The sequence below is a fragment of the Marmota monax genome, unplaced genomic scaffold, assembly GCF_021218885.2.
Source record: "Marmota monax isolate L192 unplaced genomic scaffold, Marmota_monax_Labrador192_F-V1.1 WCK01_AAM20220418_F8-fsc00065, whole genome shotgun sequence".
NCBI lineage: Eukaryota > Metazoa > Chordata > Mammalia > Rodentia > Sciuridae > Marmota > Marmota monax.
Window position 1 is genome coordinate 10,495,292 of NW_026694038.1, and position 13,838 is coordinate 10,509,129.

The 13,838-nt window shown below is 38.3% G+C and overlaps 1 protein-coding gene across 1 annotated transcript in view; it reads right to left on the minus strand.

The window, feature by feature from the left end:
- The window catches only part of Nampt (nicotinamide phosphoribosyltransferase), a 55,420-nt gene extending 47,833 nt beyond the window's left edge, over positions 1-7,587 (minus strand). Inside the window, exon 1 of the mRNA XM_046464105.2 lies at positions 7,416-7,587. The gene's annotated coding sequence lies outside the window, so the exon portion shown is untranslated. The remainder of the gene's footprint in view (positions 1-7,415) is intronic.
- Between the last annotated feature and the right edge of the window lie 6,251 nt (positions 7,588-13,838).

The window sequence follows — 13,838 nt, forward strand, 5'->3', positions numbered from 1 at the left end:
ATTGTACAGGTTGCAGAATCACATTGGTCATACAGTCACCTATATACATACAGCAATAATAATGTCTATTTTATTCTGCTGCCCTTCCTATCCCCTCCATTAACATTTAATCTATTGCTATGATTTGGATAATTGAATCCCTGAAGGCCCATGTGTTAGAGGCTGGGTCCCCAGTATAGCACATTGAGAGTTTGAAGAACCTGTAAGAGGTAAAGCTTTGTGGGAGGCATTTGGAGTAACCAGAGCATACCCAAGTTGATAGTAGGACCCCAGTCTTTTTCTGTCTTTCACTTCTGGCCATAAGTTATAGGCTTTTTTTGAGATGCACTTCTACCATAATATGCTGCCTCACCATAGGCCCAAAAGCCATGGACTAATGACCATGGACCAAAACCTCTGAAACTGTGAGCCAAAACAAATCTCTTATCTTTTTAAGTTTACCATGTACTTTGTTAAGTAATGAAAAGTTGACAAACCTACCTACTGTGCTCAAAATTTTGTTGGCTCTATAAGGAATGATGCATTGGAATCTTTGCCTTCAAGGGGAAAATCATCTTCTAGAGAAAACATGTGCAAAATATCCAAGAATTAGTTTCCCTCCTTTAAAGCAACCCTCATGAAGTGTATTAGGAACTCTCATGCAGTTAGACATATTGATTGCTACAATCTCACTGTCCCCAAAGCAGTGAAGGAATTAAATGATAGTTCGGCAATCCATATTCTTTCTGTATTCTTGAGACTTTGATGCTCTGATCTAAATTGGATGCTCTAAAGCTGCCCCTCAATTTTGCATCAGTGTGGCTGCTGTGTGAAAAATAGAGGATGGGGGTAAGCGTGCAAGCACAGGATCCACTGAAGTGGTCATTGTAGTCTGTGAGAGAGTTGATGGTGGCTCCGAATAAGAGAGCAGGTGTGAGATGTGCAGAGATGGGTCAATATGAGGTATCTGGAAGCAGAGTACAAAGGACTTGTTGAGGAATAAGGTGTATGTGTGCGTGTGTGTGTATGTGTGTGTGTGTGAGAGAGAGAACGAGAGAGCACAAGAGACTGGAGTGGGGGATAGCATGAGGGTTTCGTGGAGAGAAGAGTAGGATTAATGGTGATTCTTAGTTTATGTCTTTAACTATCAGGTGGTTAAACTAAATGAGTTATAGACAACTAGGAAAGGAAACATTTAGAAAATCAAATCAAGAATTCATTTTGGACAGCTTAGTCTTGAGGTTTCTATTAGACTTCAAGCAGGTATGAGACTCCCTGCTTGCCTACTGAATTTCTGACTACTATCTGGATTTCTCCTTTCTCTGTATTGATATCTGAATGGGGCCCAGTCCCCAAATGCTTCCATACTTCAGAATAAATGTGTGCCCTTATCCATTCTTTGGTTTCATTTATAAAACTTCTTGGCCATTTGTTTCTAGCAGTCTTTGTAGCTTTCAATTTCCCCAGTTCCATTCTTCCTGATTCTGGCTTCCCATTCCCCTCTTACCCCAATTCTGTGTTTTTGCAATCACAGGATGCCTTGAGACCAACTCTATACAAATAAGGTGGGAATTCTTTTTCTTCACATTTCATTTGAAATGATCTTGGAAGTTTTTTTCTTATATGCTTCTTCTTTTGTTGTTATTCATCTATTGGGTATATACAAATAAATAAAATACATTTTTGGAAAATGGCCAAACAGTAAATAAATATTAATGAGTTGGGTATTTATTACTCCATTTTCCCATTTCAAGGATAACTATCTATTCCAAATGAAGACAGAAGGGAAAAAAAGTTGCTATATTCCTCATGTAAAAAACAGGGAACTTAACCTCGATATTATAAAGCGTATATATGACAAACCCAAGGCCAACATCATATTGAATGAGAAAAAACTGAAAGCATTTCCTCTCAAATTTGGAATAAGACATGGATGTTCACTCTTACCACTCTTATTCAATATAGTACTCAAAATTTTAGCCAGAGCAATTAGTCAAGAGAAGGATATAAAATGGATACAAATAGGAAAGGAAGAAGTCAAGTTTTCACTGTAGACAGTATGATCTTATACATAGAAGATTCAACAAACTCCACCAGAAGACTTCTGGAACTGATAAACAAATTCAACAAAGTAGCAGTATTCAAAATCAACACACCCAAATCAATAGATTTTCCATAGACTAACAATGAATCTGCTGAAAAAGAAATAAGAAAAACAATTTCATTCAAAATAGCCTCAAAAAGCAACAACCACCACCCACCCAGGAATAAATCTTACCAAGGAGGTGAAAGACTTCTACAGGAAAAATTAGAACACAGAAGAAATAAACTGAAGAAAACACCAGAAGATGAAAAGACCTGCCATATTCATGAATAGGCAGAATTCATATTGTTAAAAGAGCCATATTACCAAAAGTATCTACAGATTTAATGCAATCCTCATCAAAATACCAATGACATTCTTCACAGAACTAGAAAAAGTAGAATTAAAATTCATATGGAAGAACGGCCAAAGCAATTCTGAGCAAAAAGAGCAATGCCAGAGGCATCGTGAAACCGGATCTCAAATTATACTATAGAACTATTGTTAAAAAAAAAAAAAAGACATGTGAATAGAAGACACAGAGACAAATCTGAAAAAATATAGTCATTAAAGCTCCCAAAAACATACACTGGAGAAAAGACAGCTTTTTAAACAAGTGGGGCTTAGAAAATTAGACATCCATATGTAGAAGAATGAATTTAGATTCCTATCTCTTATCCAGTAAGAAAAAGTCAGTTTGAAGTCCATCAGAGACTTAGGAATTAGAACAGAAACTTTGCAGATACTAGAAGAACACACAGGATCAACATTCCAAATCATGGCTGCAGGAATAGATTCTCTTAATCAGACTCCTAAAGCTCAGGAAATAAAACCAAGAAATAATAAGTGGAATGACATTAAATTAAAAAGCTTCTACGCAGCAAAGAAAACAATTAAGAATGTGAAGATAGAGCCTACAGACTGAGAGAAAATCTTTGCCAATCTTCTGACAGAGGATCAATATTCAGAACATAAAAGAACTTAATACAAATAAGTTAATAGATGTGCAAACAGACATTTCTCAAAAGAAGAAATATCAGTGATCAACAAATATGTGGTAAGGTGTTCAACATCTTCACCAATCAGGGAAATGGGAATCAAAACGATACTGAGATTTCATCTCCAGTTAGAATGGCAATCATCAAAAATACAAATAATAAACGCTGGGCAAAGATATGGGAGAAAAGGAACACTTACACACTGTGGGTGGGATTGTAAATTCATACAATCACTATGGAGATCAATATGGAGGTTCCTCAAAAGGCCAGGAATGGAACCTCCATATGACCCAGCTATACCACTCCTCATTATGTATCTCAAAGAACTAGGGCTGGGGATGTGGCTCAAGCGGTAGCACACTCGCCTGGTGTGCGTGCGGCCCGGGTTCCATCCTCAGCACCACATACATACAAAGATGTTGTGTCCGCCGAAAACTAAAAAAAAAAAAATAAATATTAAATCTCTCTCTCTCTCTCTCTCTCTCTCTCTCTCTCTCTCTCTCACTCTCCTTTAAAAGTCAGCATCTTATGTTGACACTTGGATACCCATATTTACAGCAGTACAATTCACAACAGCCGAGTTGTGGAACCAGTCCAGGTGCCCGCCAATGAATGAATGGATAAAGAAATGTGGCACATAGACACAATGGAGTTTTATGCGGCACTAAAGAAGAATGAAACATCATTTGCAGGTAAGTAGGCAGAATTGGAGAACATCAGGTTAGTGCAATAAGCCAGACTCAGAAAGTCAAGAATGATGTTTCCTCTTGTATGTTGAGGCTATAGAGAAATAGAGGGAAAAAGGGATTTTTTTTTTTTTAATGAAAAAGCAGTAGTGCAGACAGGGGGATAGGTGGACAGGTAGAGGAGGGACTGAACAATGAAATTGAACAAATCATGTTACCTGCATATATTAATATTTAACGATTCTCACTATTTTGTATAGTTAAAACACACCAAATTAGGGGAAAAAAAAAAAAAAGAAGACAACCTTCAGGGCATCTTCATGGTCTTTGAGCTAATGCTTGGCTTGGCAGATCCAGAAGAAATTCCAGCTGGCTGCTCAAAGCCAATCAAGCTGTAGAGGACTGAGAAACACTAACTAAACTGACAATCAACAAATCTTTTTGTGGGAAAATTTAATAAATTGCAACGTGAAATAAACCAGACTTGACAATGAGATCCTGTTATCTGTATAGCAGGTTTCCTCTGAAAACCAGCTTGCCTATCACTAATTTTCTTGGCAGGTTCTTGACATAGAGCGTTAGATGTTCTTAAAAGATCTTCGTTAAGCCATTCAGGTCTAGGAAATTAGCTTCCTTTACCCCAGGGAAATTTCTGTCAACGTTATTATTGCTGTTAGTCTTTTAGAATCAAAGCAGCCTCCTTGTGGAGGCATCAGATAAACACTGACAAGTTCCACAGGTACCATATCAATGTGCCACACAAGTTACAAAATGCAATTGGAGAGGGAGAACAGTTTCATTACACAGACATTTGAGCCACGTTTCTTGATACAAGTACTGGTCATTTTCCAATGCCTCCCCACACATTTGTAAACTGTCTCTTTAGCTTTTTGTGTTGTGATTATATTACTTTCTGTTTTCACTTTCATAAGATGATCTTTTTTGTCTTCTATCCCCATGTTCTGGATATGCTGGTGTAGTCATAGTCAAGTCCCAAGCATGACTTTAAAGCTTTGTGCCAGAACTGTCAAACTGACTAAGATTCACAAGTTTTTCACAATGAAATTATTCAGTCTAATTAGGAAGGAAGTCAGAGTTAGAAAAGGACCCAGTAACGACCTCCCACTAGGCTCCACCTCTTAAAGGACCCACAGCCTCAACCCTAGCACACTGCAAACCTGCAGCACGTGAACTTATGGGGACAAACCACATCTAAAAGCATTGAACCACTACTTCTGAAATGCACTCTGTCCCAGTACGTTAACAGTTTCCCCAAAGCCAGCAAGGGAGAGAGAGACTATCCACAAAATGAGTTGCCATCTTAATGTCACAATCCTGCATATGTACCCACGTACATCAAGTCCTCTTTGTCATAGTCTGTTGGTGAGAAATAACCTCCCGTTCCACCAGAGCTAAGGGATGGTGATGATCACACAGGATACTTGGGTTTTCTTTTAATTCCTAGAATGTGCCACATTCTTTTCTGTCTCAGGTCATTGGCATAAATTATTCCTCTTCCCTAAATGCTCATTTCTTCTCCCTAAGTTTACCTAGTTAATTCTTTACTCCTTTACATTTTACTTTAAATACCACCTTCTCAGGGAAGCAGTCTCACAACTACTAGCACAGGGCTGAACAGCATTTAGATATTATTGCAGCCTCTTGTGTCTTTCTGCTGACCATGGCTTGTAATTCAGTATTTGACTACTCTCCATCTTTCTCCCTAGACTGTACACTCCATGAGAGCAGGAATAGTGTTAGTTTCTACATCATCATTGTAGCCTCAGCACCTAGCACAGCACTTGGCACAAAGTAGATGCTAAATTAAAAAAAAAAAAGTCAGTGCTGTTGTTCTGCTGTTAAAGGCAGCCAAGACAAAGGAAAGGAAGATCACTTCTACTTTAGTAGAACGCTCGATTTCTTGGAAAGGAATTGTGGAAGTTTAAAACTATGTTGTCACTATTCACTTCCTCTAGAGCATTTTTTTAGCAGATTTTTTTGATACCTTTCATATTTCTTCTGTGGTTTTTAATCCATTCAAGTTATGTCTCTCTCTCTCTTTAAAAGTCCTTTCACTTCATAGATATATTGATCTTTAAGGATCTTCAATAGTTCAAAGAAATCTCTTCTGTCTCTAGAATTTCTCCATTCCTAATGTTTTAATTTGTTATTTCTCTTTATCATAATCAGACTTGTCAAAATTTTCTTTATTTTATTGTTATTTTTAAGGAAAGAACTTTTAACATTGCTGAAATTTCATATATTCTATTAAATTTTACTTTTAAGCCTTTGTTATTTATTTATTTTTACTTCTTAAAAGTTATTTTGTTTTTCTTTCTTGAGTTAATTTGCTCTTAATCTTCCTTGTTTTTAGATATATTATTTAAGCAGATATACTGGTCCCTGAGCACTACTTTGACTATATTATGTTAGTTTTAGGTAATTACTTCTCATTTTTAGTTTCTTGTAAAACAGCTCCTAATTTTAGTTTTCATTTTTAAACACTTTGTGAGTTGTTTAGAAACATGACAATTTTTTTTGATTCTCTTCCTAACTTCTAATTTTACATAATTAAGATCAGAGAAGACTATGTGATTTCTGCTTTGAAGAATTTGTTAGAATTTGAGATATTTCTCTTTGACTTGATTATGTTCAATTTTCATACCTATTCCATCGGTGTTGGAAAACAATGTACATGCTCTCTTTAAAACAAGGATAGGAATATAAATCATATAAAATCAACAAATACAAGTCTTTTAATTGTATTATTCAATTCTTTACATTCTATTTTAGCATTCTTTGCATTTTTAAGTTATAGAAACTCAATATATTACCTTCTGATACATTTATGTTAAAATCTCCCTTTTATGTTTATGCAAATGTCAATTTATTTTTGTATTAATAATATTTTCAATGATATACTTATTAGAGCTGGGTGCAATGGCACAAGCCTATAATCCCAGTGACTCAAGAGGCTGAGGCAGGAGGATCACAAGTTCAAAGCCAGCCTCAGTAACTTAGGGAAGCCTTAAGTAACTCTGTGAGACCCTGTCTCTAAATAAAATATTAAAAAGGGCTGGGAATGTGGCTCATTTTCCCTAGTTTCCTTGAGTTCAATAAAAAATAAAAAAGTTATATTTGGTTAATTTTTTTTTTTTTTTTTTAGTTGTAGATGGTGCTGAGGATTGAACCCAGTGCCTCACATGTGCTATGCAAGCACTCTACCACTGAGCCACATCCATAGCTCTGTTAAGGTTTTTGACTACTTTTTCCCCCTAGTTTCTTTTTTTAATATAAAATGTTTCCCTTTATCCATTTAATGATTTTTCATCTTGAATTTGAATGCATGTTAAACTAATATTGCAGTTTTGCTTTCTTTTTATCAGCATTATCTCAGATATTTTTTTTCCAAAACTTTATTGCAATTCACCTGGGTCATTTTGTTTTAGATATGTCTGTTATAGAAGCATATGACAGGACTTTAAAAAACAGTCTTTTTCTGTCTATTGGTAGAGGATCTTAATCCATTCATGTTATTAGGCCACATTCTGACATTTTCTTTTTCTTTTTCCCATTTATTATTATTTCATGTTGTTGTTGACCTCCCCCACTCCCCTGACCCAATAGAAAATCCTAAATGATCCCAGAACAAAAAGATAGGCTACTTACAAAAGAATAAGAAGCAGAATGTCAATGGGCTTTGCGTTGGCAGCACAGGACACTGGAAGAGCAAATTATTTTTAAACTTGCTGAGGGAAAAAAAGAAATTTTTGAACATGATTTTACAGGACTTGGGAAACACCACGGCTGACTGGGGCAAGTCAGGAGTGGGGAACCATGCTGGAAGGCCAAAGGTCTCATCTGGTCCAGCTCCCTGTATTGCAGGTTTTATTCTTGCCCAATCATGCTCCTTGCAGTTTGGAGCATGGTCAGCAAACTATGGTCTTTGGACCCAATCCACCCTGCTGTCAGATTTCTGTAAACAAAGTTTGATGGGAACACAGCCTAGCTCCTTCACTTACATATTCATTGATGCTCTCCCCCTGCAGTTCACAAAGCCTAAAGTCCAGGGTAGGACTAAAGGAGGAAAAAGATGCACTTGGTGTGTAACATGTAGGAGGTGCTCCTTTTTAAAGCTGACCTTGTACTTCAATGACCTCAAACATGAGCACTGTCCTAAATTGGACTCATTAACCAATTCTTTAGCCTCACCCTGGTCCCTATTCTGCCTAAATATTTGGCTCTTAACAGAAATTGTTCCCCACCTTCCAGCTTAAAGCATCTCTGAAATGGTATTTCTGGGACAGTTTCTCTTGTTCATGATACAAACCACAGTTTTCTACATTTTGCTTCCAATCTGATGAGACATGCTTTTTATTTTGTGATTCATCTTTTTAAAGTACATTTTCCCTAGGCATTTGGGGAAGAAGAGGAGGAGGTGGATTTATTTTACAAAGAAATCTAATGACAATTTAGTTTAAAATATAACATTGTAATATAAACTGTCATTCTTCTTTTGTTCCATTTTTCCCCTTCAGTTTTCTTATAGAATCTATTATTGGGAGTTTTACATTTTCAAAATAAATCTGACTGTGGTACAGAGGGCATGGTGTAGAGTTTTCAACTACATTTTGGTCCAATTCCTGAAAGGTTCATAAATATGTCACTAGAAATTTTATTCATATTGATTTTTTTCCTTCTCTACACCCTTTTATATTTATTGCCTGAGGCAAAGGATTAATACCTTCCTTTACCTTTTATTGGCTGGTTTGCACAATAAAACCATTATAGACATGTTATTTATTCAGCATCTACTTCGTGCCAGTGCTGTGCTGGGTGCTGGGGCTATAACAGTGAGAAAATGGACACTATTCCTGATATCATGGGGTGTATGGTCTGGAGAGGGAGACCGAGATTGGTCACATATTGAATGACAAGCCATGGTCAGTGGCATGAAAGAAAGATACAAGAGGCCACCACACTGTCTAAAGGTGAATGAGATTCAGACTGCTAGCTTGAAGAATGCTTCTCTGAGAAAGTGATGACTGAGCTGAAATTTCAGTGCAGGAAGAATAGGAATTGACTAGGTGATCCTGGGGGGAAGAAAGTATTTGAGGGAAAAAGAATAACTCATGCAAATACCCTAAGGCTGGACAGAGCCTGGTACACAGGCTGTAAGAAAGTGATGGGAGGGCTGACTCCCATGAGGGAGAGGGAATGAGAAAACAAGCCTGGAAAAAAGGGTGCCACATCCTATATGTCACCTGAATTCTGGTTCCTAATCTTTATAGCAATTGGAATCCACTGACAGGCTTTTAAACAGGAAAATGACATGAACATATTTAAATTGAAGTTTGAAAAAAATCAGTTTGTCAATGGAGTAGAAAATTAGATGGTGGATTTGAGTGACCAGTGGAGAGACTGTAGCAGCAGAGTGCAGTGGTGCACACATGTCATTCCAGGTACTTGAAAGGCTGGGGTTGGAGGATCTCAAGTTAGAGGCCAGCCTGGGCAACTTAGCAAGACTCTGCCTGAAAATAAACAAACAAACAAACAAACAAACAAATAACAATTTAAAAAGCTGGTTCAGTGGTCCAGGTGAGAGTCAGGGCAATTAGACTATGGGAGTGGCAAGTGAGGAGAGAAAGGAAATGAACTGATTCAAGAGATATTCAGAAGGTAATATGAAGAACTCTTTGTGATGGCTTGGATGTGGAGGATGAGTGTGTAGCAGTTGGCAAGGATCACTCCCAAGCTGCTGGTTTACTCAGTTGAATAGATTTTAGGGCCATTTACTGAACTTAAATAACATCATAGATGAACTAATGGAGGGGTAGAGTGAGTATTCAATTTAGGATATTCCAGTGGGATATGTGTATATACAAATACAGATTTCATATCTCTGTCTTGGTCCAGAGAGCTCAAAGAAGAGGGCCAGACAGATGCACATGTAAGGTCTCTGGCTTGCAAAGTGGCAGGTATGTTTAGATTGCCTCAAGAGGTAGTCTAGAGGGCCTGCAGCCACCTGAGGAACATGATGGATGGAAGAGAATGAGCTGGGAGGACTAAGCAAACCCAAAGAGCACAGTTCCATGGAAGCCAAGGGAGAAGCCAGAATGAGGCCACTGGCCATCAGTGTGCTACTGAGTTAAAATGGGGACCAAAATGTATGTTGGATTTGGCCCCATTTTGGAGATTCTTTGTAATCTTCATGCAAATGGTTTCATAGTTTGGCAGAACCCAGATGGCAATACGTTGAGGAACTGGTGGGAGGTGAGAAAATGCTGTCCGCAAGTGCAACCAATCCCTTTATGAATCTGGCAGCAAAGGGGAGTCAGTAGAAAGGGAAGTCAGTTTAAAACGTTTTTCCTTTTCTTTCTTGCTTTCCTTCTTTATTTTTAATGGGAGAAAACAAAGTATGTTGGAAGGATTCTGAAAAATCAGGGGGTTAAAGAGTCTGTCTACAAAAGAAATAATCAAAATTCCCTAAAACAGATAGTGGGGTATGAGATCCAGAACATAGCGAGCCTCAGAAGGAGGAGCGACCCTGTACTAGAAACGCCAGGCAGAGCAGGGAGCAGGCACAGGCGGGCACTTTTGGAGTGGTGATTCCGAAAATGGAAGAAGTTCCTGACTCAGTGTTACCTTCTGCCTTCCTGATGAGGAGTGAATCAGTGTTACCTGCTGAGAGGGGGAAGAGCAGAGATGGAGGAGAATGAAGATTTGAAGTAGTTGTTGTGGAGCACAGGGGAGGAAGGTGACCAGAGGAACATTGGACGTGGGACTATGCTGAAGGCCCAGGGAAAGTCAGTTATCCTAAATTTGTAGGAGCATTGATATCCTTGCTTCACAATTTTCTCAAGCAGCCCTCTGCTGGCTGAGTGTAAGCATCCTGAAAGGGAAGCTGTCTAGCAGTGATCAAGGAGCCCCTTTTACTTAATATGTGTCACAAAGCTCCTAGTGCAACATTAGGCCTAGGGGAGGAATTAACTAAATATTTATCAACTGCTCTTTTGAATGCTTTGGCAGAGTCCTGGTCAAGCATCTATCTCCCACTCCCCATTCCTCTTTGAAAAGCCCTTGACTTCTCACATCTCAACATCCTTTCTGTGCTCAGTAAAGTTTTATCTTCCGCAACCTTGTTCAGGTGATGTACTTGGGCAACTGTTTTTTTGTTTATTGTTTTTGGCCCAGTGAATGAAAATGAAATGGAGTGGGACCATTTAGGTCATTTGCTCTTGACATAATTATACTAACATTATGCACCTGGCCTTTGTCTTTTTAAAATACATTTGTGGCATGCGCTTTTTATGGGATGCAGTCCTTCAAGTCAAGGACTACTTGCCCACACCGTTTTATATCTCCCCTAGCTCTCTTTGTGGGATTCTGTGTTTTGGCTGCAGTTGGGTTCAGATTGCAGATAAGTGGGGAAGCTGAGGTACAGGCAGTCCTCCCTTTCCATCACTGCTCCTGGCTCCTCTGGTACTACCAGTACTTCTCTGTCATCTTGCAAACAGTGGTTTTTGCATAGGTTCAAATGGTGAAAACCAACACCATATCAGTGGTGGGAATAATACTCTTTACAGTCAAGGGTTTATTTCACATCAAGGTGATTGAAGACATAGTTTTCAGAATAGATTACATCATTCTGGCTTCCCACCTTTTATCAGCCAGTAAGAAAAGAAGTAGAAAATTTTAACACTTAATGTCACTCTTATATCTTTTTGCATGTTATTTAACTATATCATTCAGCTAACCAAGGGTGAAAACACGCGCGTGCGCACGCACACACACATACACACACACACACAATATGGGATTAAAAAAAAGATGAACTAAATCAGTAATATAATTACTTACAATTTTTACAATCATTTTTTACAAAAGAGGTCTTAGAATGACATTTGTTCAGCAGGCCTGGAGAGCAATAAATTCAAATTGAAACAGAAGGTCAGTATTCTTTAAGAAGAAAAATGTAATGAATTCCATGTAATAGCTAGCTTGAGTAAGATGGAATCCATTGATAACACTGGGAAGGAAGGGAGGTATTTCTTCTAATAAGATAAAAATTAGGGCAATCAGAAATAATAGGTAAAACAAAAAGCTATCACAAGAAATTCAAATCTGCAATCTAAAATGTATAATTATTTTCAATAATTAGTGGAGAAGAAGAAAAAAAAATCATTTGACCAGAACTCCAGAATATTCTTTGAGTGACACAGATTTGTGGTCATGGCACTATATACAAGAAGATACACTCGGCTATGATTTTGTTTCTTCCGTATATAAGGTTACCTCTCCTGAAGCTAGGGCTTTCAGCTACAGCTCTCTCTGGAAGTTCTCAACTCCTGCCTCTGTTGTCCCCTCTGGCCCAGGGGTCGCTAACCAAGGGGTGAATTGCCATACCTAGCTGGTTTCCTTTAATCCTGATGACATTTTTGAAAGAGTCCTTCATTAGTCTCTCTTCATGTATGCCTTCTGAAAGAATGTGTCACTTCCCTGGTATAAAGAGAAAGAGAATGTGACAATACCTTAAATTCCACCCAGTAATGATTGTGGGCCATGAAGTGACATGAGATGAGAGATACGCATCTCCTCCTCCCTCAGCCAGTCTCAGTCCTGAGCACACTACTCACAATGTGCTTGTTTTGTTGCGCTAAGTATCATTCAGGTGTTTGTTTTTTTAGGTACAAGTGGCTCCTCCAACATACTACCTTGGGCTTAAGTGAATAAACAGAAATAAATCCCCACACTCACTCTCCATGCACTTAGGACTGTGGTGAAAGTTACTAAATGTTCCTCTCCTCCATCTTGGCAAACAGAGCAGGCCAAATCTATCCCCACTCACCCTATCCTGGAGTACTTGTGCAGGCAGGGGACAGCCCCCACCATCACACATTGTCACCCTACCTGCAACACCGGAGGAAAACTGCTTTTTTTGGACTTACTGAGAAAACATTCAGTCTTGAGATTCACAGACCAAGGAAGTAAAATGCTGACCTTTCCATAGCCACAGCCCAACCTTCCAAGTCCTTCTTGTCTTCTCATGTTCTTTTCTTTTGATTTCTGTTTTTTCTTTTCTCTTCTTATAAAGTTCCTTGAACTTGCTACTCAGTTCTTTCTGCTTCACCTCAAATCTCTGTTCACTTCCTCAGAAATGAACTAGAAGGCATCCCCCCACCCCTGTCCCTCCCTGATCCTGTGTCAGTAATTGCGTATTAGAGTCATCAGCCTCTTATGTAAGTTCCCACATCTGACTCTGACTTCCTAGAACAAGCTCTTTACTTTCTCTTTTATCTCTACCTTTTCCCCCTTATTTTTCATGTCATCAATTGTCTTTGTTATGTGTTTACTTTTTTTCCCAATATTTTGTTCTACACCTCTAGTGCTGTAATTATTTCTGCTCATTTGGTTGGTAGGCTGAATAGCTCATTTTGCTCCTTGTTTTCCATATGATCCAAATTAAAGAAAGTATTGATTTTAAGCCTGGTCCCCTTTCCCTCCTTCTTTTCTTCCCCCAAGGTTCGAGGTAAGGCTCCTGTTAGCTTATAGTACCCTGTTTCTTCTTCCTGTGATTTCAGAACAATGCTTATCACATTGACCTAGAGAATTTTCCAAAATAAATATGGCTGATCTTCCCACTGCTTCTATCTCCATCCTGATACCCTGGGAGTTGAGTGGTATAGAGGGTGAAGTGTGTGTATATGTTTGTGTGTGTGTGTGTGTATGTGTGTGTGTGTGTGTGTGTATATATATATATATATATACACACATATATATGTATATATATGTGTGTGTGTATGTGTATATATATATGTGTGTGCATATATATATATATATATATATATATACACATATTTCCTGCTGTGATCTTATTCCTCCACTGATTGAAATCCTCTACTCCAGAAGCTTCCACTTCCTGGGTTACAAACAGATACATATGTGTATGGCAATACCTGCCAGGTGATACATGGACCTTCAGTTTAGCAAGCAGTGGGTGAAGGGTTTTGGGGGGCAAGTTGTGAAATTCACCCAGGGTTGAGCCAAGATGCATGATATTATTATGATCAATAGTAATTCCATACACTGCAA